This window comes from Podarcis bocagei, assembly GCF_964188305.1.
Source record: "Podarcis bocagei genome assembly, chromosome: 1".
Lineage (NCBI taxonomy): Eukaryota > Metazoa > Chordata > Lepidosauria > Squamata > Lacertidae > Podarcis > Podarcis bocagei.
In genome coordinates this window covers 116,821,315-116,840,142 of record NC_138125.1, presented here as the reverse complement: position 1 = coordinate 116,840,142, position 18,828 = coordinate 116,821,315, and the positions used below count along the sequence as shown (strand labels likewise).

The window sequence follows — 18,828 nt, the reverse complement described above, 5'->3', positions numbered from 1 at the left end:
GCCAGCAGGACCAATGGTCAGGGCTGATGGGAGTTGCAGTACAACAACATTCGTAGGGAGCCATGTTGGAGAAGGCTGACTTAATTTGTGTTATCTGACTGTAGGACTGTCAGGAGAAGTAACTTCACCAACTTGCAGTTGCCATGTTCAATGCAGGTTCACAGCTTAAGCCACAGGATATGGTGGGGGAATAAATGGATTGTTGTTCAGTCTCAAACTGAAGCTGCTGACTTTGTTCTATTTTTATATCTGAAATCTCTTCGCAGTTCATGCAATGGCTTTCCCAGATGTAAATGTGGAGCAGAACAAGGGAAGCCAGATGATTTCAGTGTACCAATTTCCTGCTTTAGTTCATGAACTCAGAAGCAGCAGTCACACAGTCTGTTTCTGACGCCACTCAGGACTGGTGGGGTCACAGAGAAACCACTCAGTCACATTGCCATGGTACAGCATTTGAATGGGGGATTTTTCCTAACTCTCCTAACATACTCAGTAGGTAGAAGAATGGGAAATAATTGCTGTAATGATCATATACCTCAAGAAAATGTGCTTAAAGGTTGACCTAGCAACAGCAGAGCTTGAGAAATGCTCCCCATTGGCTGATAGAATTATGACATCACCACTTTGCTCCCCTAGTTACATTATTCTTCTTTTGGGATTTTAATTTCATTTTTACCTTTTCCTGTTAGTTTTGCTGTCACATGTCAGGCCCCCAAGTACTGTCAGGTCCTTAAAATGGGCAAGTTGTAGTTTTGCAGATAGAAAGAAAATTGGACCAGGTACTATTACTGAGTTGAATTTCATTTTCTTTCTAAACATAGATTTTTACATCATGATCACTAAGTAAGAGAAAAAGGGGGAAAGGGAAAACACTGATTTCAGTTCATATCGTATATTGTGAATGAGCTTGTGGGATGGTTAGAGTAAAATGGCCAGAGAAGCTCAATAACTATGGAGAAATTATTCATATTTATGTTATGCGAGCAAATCGTAGTCAGAAATATCCATACTTAAATAGGATGGAATCAGTAGGTTGAAGAACTTCAACAGAAAATTGGAATTGCTTGCTTGCTGAACTTGCTTGGTATGTTTATGCTCTGCTTCTCTGGATAAATCTTAGTTTATCCCTCCTTTTGTTTCTGACTTTTATCTTTCTCATGATCCAGCTCCACAGCATCAAGTACACATCTCCCCACATGTTTTAATATATGTGGTATTCACTTGGGGAGACTTGATCCCTTTCAAAGCAATATCCAAACTGAACTTGAACCATGTCAGCAGAGGTCACTTTGGCATATATGCCAGTTGCCAGATGATTTCATTGAAAACACTGAATTGTGGCCCAATTCAGCAGTGTCAACAAACTGCGGCTCATCAGCCTCGGCTTTGCTAAGCAAATGAGACGGTGCCTTAGATTTCCTTCCAGTGTGAGCCAGTGTGGTGTAGTGGTTAAAAGCGGTAGTCTCGTAATCTGGTGAACCGGGTTCGCGTCTCCGTTCCTCCACATGCAGCTGTTGGGGGACCTTGGGCTAGTCACACTTCTTTGAAGTCTCTCAGCCCCACTCACCTCACAGAGTGTTTGTTGTGGGAGAGGAAGGGAAAGGAGAATGTTAGCCGCTTTGAGACTCCTTAAGGGGAGTGAAAGGCGGGTTATCAAATCCAAACTCCTCCTCCTCCTCTTCTTCTTCTTCCATTTTAAGTTGCATTTAAGCTGCAAGAAATTCAGTGGGAAATCTGTCAATACTGTTGAATACTGATGCCCCACAGGCATTATACATTTAAAGCACACCACATGAAACAATCATAGATTCCCCCAAAGAATCGTGGGAGCTGTAGTTTGTCAGGAGACCCTATTCCCCTCGCATAGCTAAATTCTGCCATGTGGTTTAACTGTCATTCCCTCTTCCCAGGGAACTCTGGGAATTGTAGCTCTGTGATGGTAACAGGCGTCTCCTAACAACTCTCAGAGCCTGTAACAAACTGTGGTAAAATTATTATTATTATATATGCTGAGGTAAAATCATTGTCAGAAGGAAGGCTCTGGCTTGTAAGAATAAAGGAAGCAAATTCTTTTAAGATATGTTTAAAGTCTTAAGGGAGATTTAAGGTATTCATATTTTATTTAATTATGTTGTGCTCAGGCACAACATTTTTTTTTTAAGATTGATGTTTAATTATGTAGGGAGTTTAGCTTAACAACATAATTACAAGACAGCTAAAGCTGGTGCTTGATTGTATACTTAATACGGCTTTCCAAGAATTGTCTAATCATAAAATTGCTAGTTAAACATGTCAATAAGATGTAGTTTAAAAGACTGTAATTACACCACTGTCCACATTATCTGCACGGGTTATGAAAGCACCATTGTGGCCTAAGTAATCATTGTTTTCCCGAGTCTTTTATTAGAAAGAGTTAAAAGAGATTTGGCACAAAAAGTAGCGGGGGAGGGCGGGCAGAGAACAATATTAAGAAAAACTAAGGGCGGATTTAGTGTAAACCAAAGGATTTCAGGAACTGATCATTTAAGACTGTGTTACCAATATTAATATTGTGATGATGGCTTTTTTCATTTTCTCCAAAACAAGCATGACGTGGAGAGATTAAAATTATTAAACTTATCTCATTTCACTGCCACCCCCATCATATTCTTGCTAAATTTGCACACAGAAAAATGGAAAATGAGGTGGGAAGCCTCTATCTGGCTTGTGCAGGTAAGGAGTTGTGGTCCAAGACCCGTAGCAGATTTTGGAAGACTGACCCACAATCAGAGTTGCTACCTCAGTGAGAAGTTGACCTTAGCATATATATTCAGACAGATTTCCGCCCCGCCTCCCACAATAAACCTTATATTGATAATGGCACCAGAAGCTGGGATCTGCCCCATATCTCATCTTAGGAGCTCTTACTGATCCAGTCGTTATAGTGTTTTACTATTATATTAAGGACTCTGGTTTTGAACTCTTTAACATCTCTTTTCTTTTCTTTTCTTTTCTTTTCTTTTCTTTTCTTTTCTTTTCTTTTCTTTTCTTTTCTTTTCTAGTCAACCAGTTAGGTGGGGCTAGAAATAGATTGGCAAATGACTAAATGATGCTTGAGCTAGCTCTGGGCCTAAGATTGCACACATTCCTGGTGCTGCCCCTGAAATTATAGTTAATATAGAGATTCCATCTATATAGCCAATGTGTACGGAAAATTTGAATTAGAGTGGTTTTGTGCTGTGTAAGATGGAAATCCCACCTTGTGCAATCAAACAAACAAACAAACAAACAAACAAACAAACAAACAAATAAGAATAAGAATACTGCATCTTTCCTGAAAATAAACTCAAAGAAGGGCTAGAGTTTAGCAGGATATTTTCTCAAAAAGAAATTGTGAGGGAGAATTACCCCCTCCCCTGCCCAATACATTCAGAATTTTATAATGTCATTTCTTTAACTCTCATTCATAGTGATTTTGTTCTTCTTAAATTTCAATGGGGAAATAATATTGAAGCACTCAAGTTTACAAGTTTTTTTTAAAGTCTCTTTTCTTTTTATGCACGGTCATGGATGGTTACCTGGTTGTCAAAGATGGGACCTGCAAGTAGTGATTGAAAGTGTTTTCAGTGTGTGCGAAACACAGCCGCTTCAAATGAAGCAGCTTTAATAAAATTCCAAGTTAAAGAGAGGCAAAGCAGAAATGATCGGGGAAGGATCTTTAAGGCCGTATATTTCCATAAGTACTTCAGGGGCTTAACATTTCACTCTTGGGAGTAATCTTTTTATGGACTGGTAATGAAACCTTATCCGACAGTGGTTATGAGTCATTCTTTGGCATTCTCCTGCCAAATGTTACTGTGCAGAGCCCTGGATGATGGGATAAAGCTTCTTTCTTCACAGTTTTGTCTGCTCAGGAGGATCCTTCAGTTAGAAAGGAAACCCATTTTATCCTTCTGGAAGCCTACATAATCCATCCATCCATTCCTTTCTTTTTTACTTGAATGCCATCATCATATTTAAGGTTCAGAATTAGAGCCATCTTTCCTTCGGTTGAGAGGCACCTCTGTTATTCTTTGGGGAACCAGAGACAATTGAGGAATAATAGTATTCTTTATTCAGGGTTAGAGAGTTACAAGAGTTAGAGAAGCAGTTCACTGGGTGGGCAAGTAGCTGTCGCTTACTGGAAGGGAGGGAGAGGTGGAGGTGCAAGGTGGCTGGGAGGTTGGCATGGTGCAAATGCACTGTCAGGAGTGCCAGATTGGCTCCGCCGGTACATTTGCACTGTGCTGACCTCTCTCTCTCCCTCCTGGTAAGCAACAGCAGCCTACTTTCCAGGAAGCTACCATTGCCATTCTCCCCACCTGGTGACCTGCTTCTGACTACTACCAGTCACAGACTAGTGTTATAAACTCATGGGTAATTTCTGGTGTGGATTTTTTGAAAAATGAGTGAAATAATTCGGTATTAAGCTTTAGAAATTTTGCTTTGCCTTGAGCAATCCTCCTCAGAGTGGACCCATCAAAATTAATGGGCTTGACTAACTTAAGTTCATTACTTTCAATGGGTCTTCTATTAGTATGGCTTAAAAGGTAAAGGTAAAGGTAAAAGGACCCCGTGACCGACTCTGGGGTTGCGGCGCTCATCTCGCTTTATTGGCCGAGGGATCCGGTGTACAGCTTCCGGGTCATGTGGCCAGCATGACTAAGCTGCTTCTGGCGAACCAGAGCAGCGCACGGAAATGCCATTTACCTTCCCGCCGGAGCGGTACCTATTTAGCTACTTGCACTTGATGTGCTTTCAAACTGCTAGGTGGGCAGGAGCAGGGACCGAGCGACGGGAGCTCACCCCATTGTGGGGATTCGAACCGCCGACCTTCTGATCAGCAAGTCCTAGGCTCTGTGGTTTAACCCACAGTGCCACCCGTGTACCAATTTAGTATGGCTTAGCTGGATACAATCCCTTTCCCTTGTGCCTGGTTCTTGGTCTCTGGTTAACCTCAGACCACAACCTATGATCCAGGCCTGACATGGATGCAAATCAATGGAATGCGCTTCTGCCTTTGCCCAATTGCAATAAATGGAGGCTGTGCAATAAAACAAATGTGCTCTTGCACAGCTCCATTCATTTCATTGGGGGCAAGGCCAGCATTAGCAACCAGCAGAGCCAATCACCCTGGACTTAGGGGAACTTGTTCTTAACATCTGGTTGTAGTAGTAATTTTAATGTGCATTTTGCATTTTGTGTAAACTGCTTAGAGGTCTTTATGATTAAGTGATATACACATCCCGTTAAGCAAAATAAAATAATGATAAAAAATTCCCTCCCTTTCAACACACACACACATATCAGAAATGGCATGGCAAGCACATGTGGTGCATGTTCTTTGTCTCTGCAAAGCCAAAGCGATTTAATTCACAATCTGTGTTGCTCTCATGCTAATTCTTGAATCATTTGCTATTAAGGCCTTGATGGTTTTATGTGGTTTGCTGGGAAAGATGCAGGACTCTGAGGGAGTTCTCTGGCTTCAGATGTTTTCAAGGCTTTCCTTTCTCTCTTTCATTTCTCTAAAATCAGAACCAGATTACATTGGGGAGTGGTGTTTAACCTAAACAAGCCCAGTGGGAGGTGATGGGTGAAGGGGAACCCGACAGAAAAAATGAAACACCAAATGTCGGGAATTTGGCTGACATTCCCTAAGACGTCATCTGAGTTTAAATCATCTTTATAGATTCTTTTAGTGGCAATTTCCCCCCACGGAATGCCTAAAGAGTTATGTAAAGACATTACTCTTAATCTCACGCAACATGCTAATATGGAGAGAGAATAGTGTAATGGTTGGAATGTTGGGCTGGGATTGTGAAGACTAGGTAGAAATCTCCCTTCAGTCATGGAGCTCATTGGATGACATTGGGAGATCCACCCTCTTCCATGAATTGCTCAAACTGCATCGGGGCAGAAAGTAATGGCCTGTTACCACCCTTGTTTGTGGACACACCTCTCTAAACATGCCTGCAGACTACTTCTCTGTGGTCAGGGAAAAAGCCCTTCCAGAGCATGAATGACTGGGGAGAATTTAGCTAGGGGGACTGGCTGTATTCAGGAGGACAGACTGGTGTCAGTCTGATAGAGCTGACCTAGTAAAGGTAAAGGGACTCCTGACCATTAGGTCCAGTTGTGGCTGACTCTGGGGTTGTGGCACTCATCTCGCTTTATTGGCCGAGGGAGCCGGCGTACAGCTTCCGGGTCATGTGGCCAGCATGACTAAGCCGCTTCTGGCGAACCAGAGCAGCACACGGAAATGCCGTTTACCTTCCTGCCAGAGCGGTACCTATTTATCTACTTGCACTTTGACGTGCTTTTGAACTGCTAGGTTGGCAGGAGCAGGGACCGAGCAACGGGAGCTCACCCCATCGTGGGGATTTGAACTGCCGACGTTCTGATCGGCAAGTCCTAGGCTCTGTGGTTTAACCCACAGCTCCACCTGCGTCCCTGGCCAAAACGCAAGGGAGCCTGGTGTGATTATTCGGGATTGTATTGTCAAGATAGTGGAGTGCCCATGAAAGGTAGTCATGGAGGAATGGCGATGAGAGCACAGCTTTCCCAGAAATGAAGTTTATAGCAATCAAAAGGTTAACCGCTGAAGGCCTTCCAGGAACGGAGAGGGAAAGAGAAGATGGGATTGTTGGATGAACAGCGGGGCTGTGGAATGTGCTTTGCATCCAGAGAGGAGAAAAGGAGAGTCTGCAATCTGAAGAACAATTAGAGACAATAAGAGTCAAAAGAGGGAGATGCATTTACTTATTCTTCCTTTTTGTTATGGAAAAGTGGGCAGCAGTCCATAGGGACACTCCACCAGGAGCTCAGGGCACAGTGTTCATGGAATTGGGGAGGGGAGGAGAAAAAACTTTGACAGGATTCCAAGGAGGCTTTTGGGAAGAATGGAAGTCTTTGGAAGACAAGCATGAATCCACTGGAGGGCGAGACTCAGTGGAGAGCAAGGGAATTCTGCTAGGTCAGATGAAAGTTCTCTCTTCTGCAGAATCCTGTTTCTTACAGTGGTCAACCAGTGGTCAACCCTCACCCACTGTTGCCCCCTGCCATTTTCTTGACCTGCCCTGAATACAAGGGCCATCTTCTGAAGCAGAGAGCCTCCTGTACTCTTGAAGGCTTCCCACACACATCCAAGAAAAGAAAAAAGCCAGGAATCTCAGGGGGAGTGTCTTCCTGTCTCGCTCTGTAGAACACCATGTTAAAACACACAGTACGCTATCTTCTTCCAAGTGTATGTCCAGTACTGATGTGCTCCCACCACTTCCTAGGCCTCAGAGCGCTGAAATTCAAACTGGAGACCTTGTTTGTGTCCAGATTCTTTCCTCAGTTCTTTCAAATACGTTATTCAATGAGCCATTTGTTTCATCGCGATGATGTCATGCAGAGCACTACTTTAAACAAAATGAAGAAACAGCAACCCGGGTATTTTATCACATCAGGGTTATCACTAGCAAAATAGCCATGCTGCAGGAATTTGACTGTTAGTGAACACATCTGGAAGGCTTTGATTACATTATTCGCCCTAGATAATAGGAGAAAAGTTGTCCAATTGTGCCTAGTTCCAAAAAAGGGCAGCAAATAAAAGAAGATTGATAGACCTTCCTGGCCTACTAAGTGTTATAAAGGATGTGGTAGATAACCTAATGAAAGCTCAGTTTAGCCACACAGATAACAGGCCGTCAGTTTAATAATGCCAACCCACAAGAATAAAGGGAAATGTAAAGAATTTTAAAAAACATATATGTTTATTAATTTTCAAGAACACTATATGCTCCTCAGCAAGGTTTGACTAGTGCCTTCATTATACAGATTTAGATACCGGGTGAAAACATTCCTCTTCAACCAGGTTTTTGGCTGATTGACATCTGATGTCCTTTTAAATATGTTGGGCATTATTGGTTTGTTGTTGTTGTTGTTGTTCTTTTTTGTGTATTTTGTAATTTTCATATTGTGATTTTATGTTGTGAATTGCTCTGAGATCTATGGATGGAGGTATACAAATTTAATTGTTGATGATGATGATAATGATGATGATATACACACTAGAATTAAACAAATACTCTCTTCCTCCCAATCTACTCCCCCCTTTCCTTGGGTATCTGGATTTCTCATTACCTGCTAAGTGTAAATTCCATACTTGTTTCACAAAGAGTAACATAACCTACCCTGTATTTATCTTAACAAGTCCACCCATAAATGTAAAGAATTTTAAACTGCCCCATATGAGAAACATTCCCACCCCCCTGCAGCTGTATATTGGAGACACTGAAAAGCCACAGATCGTCTTGGTAACACTACCACTTGTTAGTAGAATAAACATATTCTTACACAGGAACCTGCTGTGTAAGATATGGGCAATTGGGGGCAGCCCTTGGACCCCTATGAAATCCATGCCTCAAATGTACAGCTGCACTTGGAAATGGACTTGGTGGTCCCGTCTTCCATCCTCTTTGCTCTCTGGATGACATGTGGGCCTGTGGCTACCAGAACATGCTACCAACTGCCTTAGACTGGAGGCCCGGGAGCAGTTCCCATGCATATAGATCCAGCCACCTCTTCTTTGCCCTGGAACTCTTGCTGTAATTCTTGCAGCCAATTTCTGGAGTGAAGCCAGCTGCAGTTATTGGGTGTGTTACATAAAGAAGTCTCAAGCAGCTCTGTGGACTCCACCCATGTTCCAGAGAGACGGAATGGGTATATCCCAAGGGCTGTGTAGAAGTTCTACACTGTGAAGTTACTTCACTGTGTGAATTCCTCATTCTACCTTCCCAGCACCAGATCTCTCAACTGCCCAGAGTCATGTGTGTGCTTTCAAGGTGGCCAGTTAGGGATCACTATTAGTCTCTGGCATGGGCCAATGATCTGCAGAGCTGAAAGGAATATTACAAACACCCACCAGCCACGCAGAAGTCCTAGAGCCAGTCCGCAGCATCTCCAAGTAGGGCTACGAGAGACTCCTGGTGGAAAACCTGAATAGCAAACCAAGCTAATGGACTATGCTGAAATGGCAAAGCTGACCGGAAAACTCAGGAACCAAGAGGACAAAAGCGTTATAGAAGAATGGGAAAATTCATAAGTTATTTAAGAGACCACTGTAAGCAGATGGAAACATTGGCAGGATTTTGATTTCACTTGCAGTGTAACAATTATCATGGAAAATATGGATTGATATAATAGTTTGGAGAAGATGCAGTTTTAAATGATTAAAAAGGAACTCCAGGGAAGGAGGGGTGGGGGAGTCCTGAGATTTGGAGGAATCTCTTTATATGGATATGTAATTGGATTTTTAAAAAATATAATTTTGCATTTTTGTAAAAACCAAATAAAAATGATTTCAAAAAGAAGAAGAAAGGAAAACCTGCATAGTCTCTACTATAAAGGTAAAGGTAAAGGGACCCCTGACTATTAGGTCCAGCCGACTCTGGGGTTGCGGCGCTTATCTCGCTTTATTGGCCAAGGGAGCCGGTGTACAGCTTCCGGGTCATGTGGCCAGCATGACTAAGCTGTTCCTGGTGAGCAGCGCACGGAAACTCCGTTTACCTTCCCGCCGGAGTGATACCTATTTATCTACTTGCACTCTGATGTGCTTTTCAACTGCTAGGTTGGCAGGAGCAGGGACCAAGCAACGGGAGCTCACCCTGTCATGGGGATTCGAACCGCCAACCTTCTGATCGGGAAGTCCTAGGCTCTGTGGTTTAACCCACAACGCCACCCGTGTAGAGTGGATCATCTAGTCCAACCCCCTGCAATGCAGGAATCTTTTGCCCAACATGGGGCTCAAACCCACAACCCTGAGATTCAGAGTCTCATGTTCTACCAACTGAGCTATCTCAGAGCTTCCAGTCAGTGTAGAGGGTACCAAGCTAGATGGGCTCAGAACGTAGGAATCTGCCTTATACTGTGTTCCTGACCTGGGCCACAGATACGTAGAGTTGCAAGGGACATTTAAGACCATTTCTTCTTGCTGAACTCTAATGCACTGAATATCGCCTCATCCAGATTCCCACGACCATCCTATAACCAATGGGACAAAAATGCATCAGGGCTCAAGGGGTATGAGCCCTGATGCATGGAATGAGGGCAGGGCAGTAAAACAAGGCCTGATGGCTGGAGTAAATTACTTGATGAAACATGGTGTGGAGGACGCCCCTTACCCATCAGTGGCAAAAATTCGCCTTCCTGCTTGCCAGTCTCACAAATGTGTTCATCATAGGATAGGAAAACAGATCTATTGAGCTTCTGAAAAGAGGGACAGAGGAGTTTCATTCTTTTGTTTTCATTTCTGCTAAAAAGCAGAAGCAGTGCTATTCAAGCACTAACATTTTTAATATAGGGAAGATGTTTTGGAAATAGAGAAGGCAATAAAAAGAGAGACAGCCACTGATGCAACTATATGGAAGCCAATTTGTCTTGCTACAAGTTGCTGCAAAGTTTTGAGGAAATTTTTCCCTTCCTCCTCCTCCAGCAGCAAATCACCCTGTTTTTGTAGGTAGATAATATTTTTGAGATGTTGGGGGAGATTTCTGTTCCATCCGCCCTCCTTTCAAATTGCCGTCAAGCCCAGGCACTCCAGTACCGAAACTTTCAGCATGTTAATTTCAGAAGCAGTGTATCTCTTGACACCCAAGGTGCTAAGACTACGTTCCTATTTTCCTTGTTTTATGCTGCACACACTACAGAGTGTATTCTTAGCACAAAAGTGCTCACATTTTTAGAAAATTTCTTATTTGTCTAATCTCCTGTTACGGGAGCTCCCGTCCCATTTTCTGTGTTTAAAATTTGAAAGCATAAAAGAAAGCTAGGAGTTGGGTGGTTCTCCCAAATAATAGTGATAAGTTATTACTATAGAAGCAAAAGTCACATTTTGACAAGATTCAGACACCTTGGCTGTGATCTTCTGAAATAAGCAAGAGCTAAAAGAGATTTGTTTGTTTTTAATGTAGAAAAAACCCAGTAATAATATGTGTATGTATTTATAGCTCTGTGAAATATCCTTTTAATCCTACATGCAGGAGTGACCAAAAGCAATGTAAACAACATTCCTAGATAAGCAATGGCATGCATCAAGCAGAAGATCATAAAATTAGTGCCATGTACAGAGATTAAGGGTGGGTGACTCGTTTTAATCAATCTGGGTTTCTTTCAGTTTCTCATCTTTCCATTGTAGAGTTCAGTTCTCCACATTGCCACATCAGTTTGCATTTTTTTAAAAGTCCTCATGAACATCCATCAGCATTTTAGTGTAGGGTTGCCATATATCAAGAGGTAAAAATCTGGACAAAAAATGTTGTGCTTGAGCCACCAGAGCCAGAGCCCAAAAAGAGGACATGTCCAAGATTTCCCTGACGTATGGCAACCCTATTTTAGTGTGATTGTACACACTAAACATCCTAATACAGTGGTACCTCAGTTTTCAAATGTAATCCATTCTGGAAGACCATTCGAGTTCCGAAACGTTCAAAAACCGAGGCGCAAAGGGTGGTCTGCAAATTCAATAGGTAAAGGTAAAGGGACCCCTGACCATTAGGTCCAGTCGTGACCGACTCTGGGGTTTATCTCTCTGACATTCCACAGGGTGGGTGCCACTACTGAGAAGGCCCTCTGCCTGGTTCCCTGTAGCTTTGCTTCTCGCAGTGAGGGAATTGCCGGAAGGCCCTTGGCACTGGACCTCAGTGTCGGGGCTGAATGATGGAGGTGGAGACGCTCCTTCAGGTATACTGGGCCAAGGCCGTTGAATGCAAACTAAATAACTGTTCTCCCCAATCCCTAACAGAGCTAGGGAGAGAAGGAGCCAAATGTTTCTGGTCTCGTAGCTGCGTCGATGAAATAGCCCTGCTTCCTTTCTCTCTGACTATTGCACCCTAGTGGAGAAAGAGCAAATGTAGGGTTGCCATATTTCAAAAAGTGAAAATCTGAACACAAAAGTTGTTGACCTTCCCCCCCCCCAAAAAAAATCTATTTTAAATATGAAGCTATTTCTATGGAAATCCGCTAAAATCTGCACTTCTGAGATGGGTTGCCATTCATCTGGATTTTCCCAGACATTTCAGCGATTTCTTCCTGGACACTGTTTCTGACAGCCGCATTCCGGCTATGTCCGGGAAATTCCGGATGTATGGCAGCAAAAGAGAAAGAGTGGAGAATCCTGGCATTTTCAGCCTGCCCACTAATTACAGAAATAATCTGTTTCTCCTGGGTGCTCGCACGCCTTCCCATCTGCTGAGAGTTTTGCATGAAATATTGGAGAGTTTTGCAATATTGAGTACAAAGAGGGGTCCACTGCCAGCCATCCATCCTTGCTTCACAAATTGTTCCATTAACGCCCCCCCAACCCACTTTTAGTTATGATGCTTGACACTCTGCGTTTGGGTAAATTAGACTCACAATGCATAATGAGCCGTGAAAAGGTTTTTAAAAATTCTTTCTGATACTGGTAAAGCTCACTGCTACTATCTATATCTATCTATTATCTATCTAGCTATCTAGCTAGCTATCTGTCTATCTATCATTATTGAAAACAAAAAAGAAAAAGAAAATGAGAAGCAGTGTCATGTGGCCTGTAGTGTGTCAGACTAGGTTTAGGGAGACTCATGTTCCACATGAAACTAGTGGGCAGCCTCCACTTTTTGCTACAAATGACTAACTTATCTCATTTATTTCAGTGAGATGAAAGTGTGACTAACAGAGCTCTAACCATGCCTTCTCAGCTCAGTTGAATTCCATGGGGTTTACTCCCAGGTAAGTCAGGTTAGGAATGCTGCCTAAGGCTCTCATCCTATACACATTTTCCTGAAAGTAAGTCCTATTGAACTCAGTGTGCTTTACTTCTGAGTAGACACCATAGGACTGCTCTGCGCCTTCGTCTGGATCCAGCCCAGAGACATTTGCATTTGGACTCCATACCCAATAGCTATAATTGGTGTCAGGCTCTAATCCCCACCCTCCACACCGAAACACACACAGAGATATATACAAACCTTATTTAGAAGAACATTGTCTGTTTAAGTAAAGCCTATTCAAAAAAAAAATAAAAATCATCCTTGCAGGAACCTAATAAATGTGTGAAAAGAATGTTGTTTATTAGTGTCAAGGGACTGCTATTCAGCTGAGTTGCAAAATTAATTTCCCAGCACGGTCGATAAGACATAAAAAAACTCCCAGATGCTGCTGTCACCCGTCAAACCACAGTGAAATATTGCTCCTTTGTAGTGCATCGCCCCAGCAACATCATGTTTTCCTTAGCAGTGTTGTGATAAAGAACGACCTCAAACACAGCTCTTTGGTTCAGCTTGCACTCTTTCTTGATAACCCGCAGATGTCTGAAAAGGGTCTTTAAAGGGGTTTGTAAATGGCCCTCATGGCTGAAGACAGTCAAGAGCTTTCAAGAGGGTTAAGGTGGCGTTATGAAGCCTTCATTGTATGTGATACACACACTCCTCACTCTTGTCACTGCTTGCATAGGGATTTACAATTGTGCCTCAATGCATTCCTCTTGATATTCTCCCAGCAATTGGTTTGTTTTGCACAGGTCCTCCCTCTGTTTTGTCCTCCACAGATGCAGAAAGATACCTTTTTAAATAACATAACTCATAGTGCACAATAGCAACGCATCTCTCAGCGATCAACAGATATTTACGGATGGCTGCCTGCCATGTGTGCTCCCGTTTGAAGATGTTGAATTTCAAAGTTGTTATCCTTTTGCAGTGAAAGCAACAAAGGCTCTTGTGGCACCTTAAAGGCAATGCTAATGAAGTGGCTGGTGCCCCATCACAAAGCCATCAATGGCTGCAAACCCAGGAGCAAGCCCCACAAAATGTCAGTAGGATTCCAGCCTTGGTGGATAAAGCCAGCCTTTAGCAATGAACACAAAGTCAACAAACAACACTTCAGAAAAAAAGGTGAAGCAAAGAGGTACCTGTTGGGACATAGATGGATATGTCAATTACGTAAGGTGCAAGGCAGACAAAATATATATTTACAGTCATACCTCGTGTTTGATTCACGTTGCGGCTTTTCAGGTTATGAACGCGGCAAACCCGGAAGAGTTTACTTCTGTTTTCGCCACATGCGCATGCGCAGAAGCGATCTGCACGCTTTGTGCATGTGCAGAAGCGCTCTATTGCATTTCACGCAATAGCTCCACTTCTGGACTATTCGGGGTAAGAACAGCGTCCTAAAATGGATCTTGTTTGTGAGTAGTGGTACCACTGTATATATAATGTATGCACATTTTTTAAAAAAACTTGGGTTGTCGGCAAAAATAATACATAATCTGTCTTGTTATGGAGGTCAAATGGGGTTTTTGAATTTAGACATAAGGCTGCATGAAATTAGGCCATAGATTCACAGGTCACTCACTCCTGGGTCTCAGCTACATTAGTAAAGAAAAAGCGTTTTAAATGCGTTATAACACTGTGACACCAAATGGTTGCCTTTTGGCAATGTGGTTTCCTATTATGAAGTTTGCAACACGTTTTCCTGAAACATTTTTTTTTTCTTTATGTGTCTAGATCCAGCCATGGTCAAAATGCATTGCTTTTCAACTGGTAGACTGTGATCCATTGCTGGGTTGCAGCCTGACTTAAGGTGGGTCACAGCAACAGCCGTTTTCAAAACGTTCAGTTGAGCTGCAGCTTCACGAAAAAGTTTGTTTCATATTGTGGTGCTTGCTCACCACTTCCTTGTTGTGAGGGAAAGATTTGCTTCTTTACATTGCTGGAAGGAATGAAGAGTGATGAGCTACTAGAGAGACCAGCAGGATGTTAGAACGTTCCCTAAAATGACATCTCCTTTGGTGCAGCCTTAAATAAAGTGTTTACTCTTAGTGAACAACCGGTGCCTGTGCTCTTTACAGCACCACAAACTATAAGGAATGATTCAGCCACTCCTGTGCTTGCAGGGGATGAGTCATGCCAGTCCTCTGCATATACCATTGATGCCTCTTTTTTCTGCTTTGGGTGCAGCAATAAACAAAGGAAAATGAACTGATTTACAAATGGCATTCTAAGCATTAGGCTCCCAACAGCATTAACTTTGAAAAGATTGCACATTCTGTACTACGGAAGAGGAGGAGGGGGCGATCCTCTGCGTGTGCTTTGCATTATGTTTAATAGGTACAGAGCCCTGTCACCAGTTTCTCACACTTCTTCAGGTTTTTTTCCCCCTTTTCCCACCATTAAAATTCTAATCTGTCCCAATTAGTGTGAACGCAACTCCATGCACACAAAAATTATCACAGGATTTTAAAATATTTCTTCGCATTAGCTGCTGCTGGAGATAACCTGATGATATGAGACACTGGACAAACCCATAACGCTTTCGCCGCTTTTCTTTTCTCCCTCCCCTCTTTCATTGCTGCCACTGTTCAAAAGGAAAATGAAACACCAGAGTGTTTTCAAAACCCTCCCAAATTCAAACTGACTTCTAAAGTAAGGCTGCTTTTGTTCCTTGCCACTCCATTTGGACTGAAAGTCTGGACAGGACCACACCATACAGTTAAATCCAATTTGGTGCACACTGATTCCTCCAACAAGCCTCAGGAGCTGTAGTTTGTTGAGGGTGCTGGGAATTGTAGCTCACTGAGGTGAAACTACAGTTCCCAAGGCTCTTTTGGAGAGGCCATGTGCTTTCAGGGTGTGGTGTGGCTCTGTCCATATTCCATTTAACTGAAACAGAGTCACATTTTCTACCCCAAGCCAGCATTCAGCTGCAGATCTGGATATTTTAAAATCATTAAAACTATGATTTTGGACATTTACAGAATTGCATCCCTGAATAATGAAAAAAAAGAAGAAGCTGTAAATTGCAAATTTTATTTCTTCGTAAGTAAGTAAGTAAGTAAGTAAGTAAGTAACTGGCTATGTAAATAAGGAAGTAAGTAACTGGCTATGGCTCTAAATTTATTTGGCTTTTTTCTGGAAAGAATATCAGGATGCCACACACCGAAACATGACATACAGCAAGAGTGATGTGCGATTTATTTTTTTTGAAAAAAAGTCACTTGATGTTAAAACTGCATCATATTGCATGCAGTTAGTATTAATCTACTTTAGCTATTCTTTGGTTTTTGCCCCTGCCCATAATTTATTGTGTACCTGGAGATATTTATCTTCCCACTTTGGAAAAAAGATTACAATTAATATGGCACGCATGACTTTAAATTAGTACTTCAGCCAGAGAAGCATGAGTAATGAATTAGCCACGGCTTTGAACTCTTGGCTGATGATTTAAATTGCCCGCATGTGGCTGTTGCATGATCCAGATCTACTGAAATATGCACTCAAGCAGAACAGACTTTACCTGCTTCCATTTGTATACTATCTGGGAAATTAAAAAAAAATCAGATTGGGGAATTTCCACATATTGAAATCAGTGGGACTCAGCATGCCTTGTCATTTCAGATTTCACAGCTGCGGGAGACAAAGAGACTTCAGTAGAGGGGACAAGATTCTCAGTGTGGTTTCGGTACTAGATTAGTGAAGTGGGTTTTGACCTCAAAACTCTGGCAAAAGGAGTGGCCCACTTTCATCTTCCCATTGCTCACTCCTGACATAAGCAATCATTTATCTCTCTTGGTGAGCATTATGTTTGCAAAGTGATATTTTCGGTCCCTCTCTTCTGTTCTTCTCTTTTCAGGTTGCAACTCTATCCCTGTTTAAAAAGGTAAAGGTAAAGGGACCCCTGACCATTAGGTCCAGTCGTGACTGGGGTTGTGGCACTCATCTCCCTTTATTGGCAAAGGGAGCTGGCGTACTGTTTCCGGGTCATGTGGCCAGCATGACTAAGCCGCTTCTGGCAAACCAGAGCAGCGCACAGAAACGCGGTTTACCTTCCTGCCGGAGCGGTACTGTCAGGGAACTGCTATCGGAGCTAGAGGCGGAGGCTCCAAAGGGATGCAGGAGAGGGTCCCAGTAGGGAGAGAGGCAGCCCATCTGCTGGGGAAGGAAATCAGCGTAACACCAGTGGAGAAGGGGGGCAGATGGGGGAATCGGAGAGGAGGCTCCAAGACTCCTCGCCGGAGACCAGCAGAGAGAGTACGGGTACTCCGCTGCCCACACCCTCCCTGCGCAGAAGACTTCCGCGCAGGGAGAGTAGGAGGAGACTTGGCGTCAAACAACTTTTATGCTGGAAAAAGTTTAAGAAACGCCCACTGATGGATTCTGCCAGTGACTGAGACAGTCACGATGATGGAGGCTGTTCAGTCAGAAAGGGTTTAACCAGGTAACCTCGCCAGCAGTGGCGGCAACTTACGCACGAGCAACCCCTAAATCCATTACAGGTACCTATTTATCTACTTGCACTTTGATGTGCTTTCGAACTGCTAGGTTGGCAGGAGCAGGGACCGAACAACGGGAGCTCACCCCATCACGGGGATTTGAACCGCTGACCTTCTGATCGGCAAGTCCTAGGCTCTGTGGTTTAACCCACAGCGCCACCCATGTCCCTTCATCCCTGTTTACCTGGGAGCAAATTCCATGAAACTCAGTGGGGCATGCGTCCGAGTAGTGGATTGTGTTTTTTGTTTCCTACTCATAAATAAGTAAGTAAATAAAGAACCACAGTTTCCTGATTCGACAGCTGTCAGTTTAGACCATCTACTAACAAGGCTTTAGTTTTACCCAGTGCGATTTTTCTAGAAAAAGAGGTGCCGGAACTCACCATGAACACCTCCCTCATTCTTTTAGAATGACATTGGCACCCACCTGAGAAGTGCCGGAACTGAGTTCCAGAAAGTTCCAGCTGAAAAAAAGCCCTGGTTTTACCACAAAGAATACACCCAACAGATGTCTCTAGTGTGCACAAGTCTGCTGATCAGTATAAATATTAAAGCACAAACAACACCTTGTATCTGCAGTTGTCGTTTGTCTGTTTTCTGACAGGAGGAGCCAGTTTTGATGGGCTTCCTGTGGTCCCTTCGTTTTTTATCTTATCATCCAATTTTCCGCTGCACTGATCTCCTTCTGTCATGCTGATGGCCAGCCAAACTCGCCTCGTTCCTGGAGAGAGCGGTGTGTAGCCCTTTTTCATCAGAGTAAGACAGAAGAGGAGGAGGAGGGGTGATCACTCCTGAAGTGGAAGCCTTGCCAGTGCTTTGACCTCTTCGGTGGCGAAAGGGAGGCTATTCGTCTTTAAGGACCCTCACATATTTCCCTGGGAGGAAGTCACACTGATTTCACAAGAACTCAGCTCCACAAGGGGCTTAGGACTGAGGATGTCACTGCTCTCATCTGTCCTCTTGGCAGAGAATTCTGAGTTAATGAATCAGCTTCAACCCAAAGTCACATTTTCCAAGGGCTTTCCAAGGACAGTGGAATGGTTGGAGTGTCAGACAGCGACTGGGTAGGGTCAAATCTCTACTCAGCCATGAAACTCAGTGGGTGGCCTTGGCCGGCCACCATCCATTCTAGAAAAACATGGTCTGATCATGGGAAAGGCTGTGCTTCAAAATAAAGAAAAGGTAAGGTAAAGGAGAACCGCTGCTTCAAAGTGGTCACATGGAAAGCAGGCATCACTCAGTGGTAGAGCACAAGCAGAAGATTCCAGGTTCGGTTCCCAGGAACTTCAGATGTGGCTGGGGAGAAATTCTGCCTAAGACACCAGAGAGCCACTGCCAATTGGTGTAGACAATACTGAACGAGATGGATCATGGGCTGATTCATTTTAAGATAGCTTCCAGAGTGTTGTCACAGACTGGTGGGACACAGAAGAGTGGCGCTTGGGTGCCTGGTGCAGCTCACGCGTCCTGCAGCCGGGGGCGAGGCAAGCCTCCCATGGGGGTGGGGTGTGCTGCATGGAGCT

At 43.4% G+C, this 18,828-nt stretch overlaps 1 long non-coding RNA gene across 1 annotated transcript; it reads left to right on the top strand.

The window, feature by feature from the left end:
- Nucleotides 1–12,703: 12,703 nt before the first annotated feature.
- LOC308582277 lies at nt 12,704–17,804 on the top strand. The gene is made up of 5 exons (XR_014005594.1): nt 12,704–12,768; nt 14,541–14,616; nt 15,791–15,855; nt 16,431–16,604; nt 17,715–17,804. It is a non-coding gene; the product is annotated as an uncharacterized lncRNA (long non-coding RNA).
- Nucleotides 17,805–18,828: the final 1,024 nt, after the last annotated feature.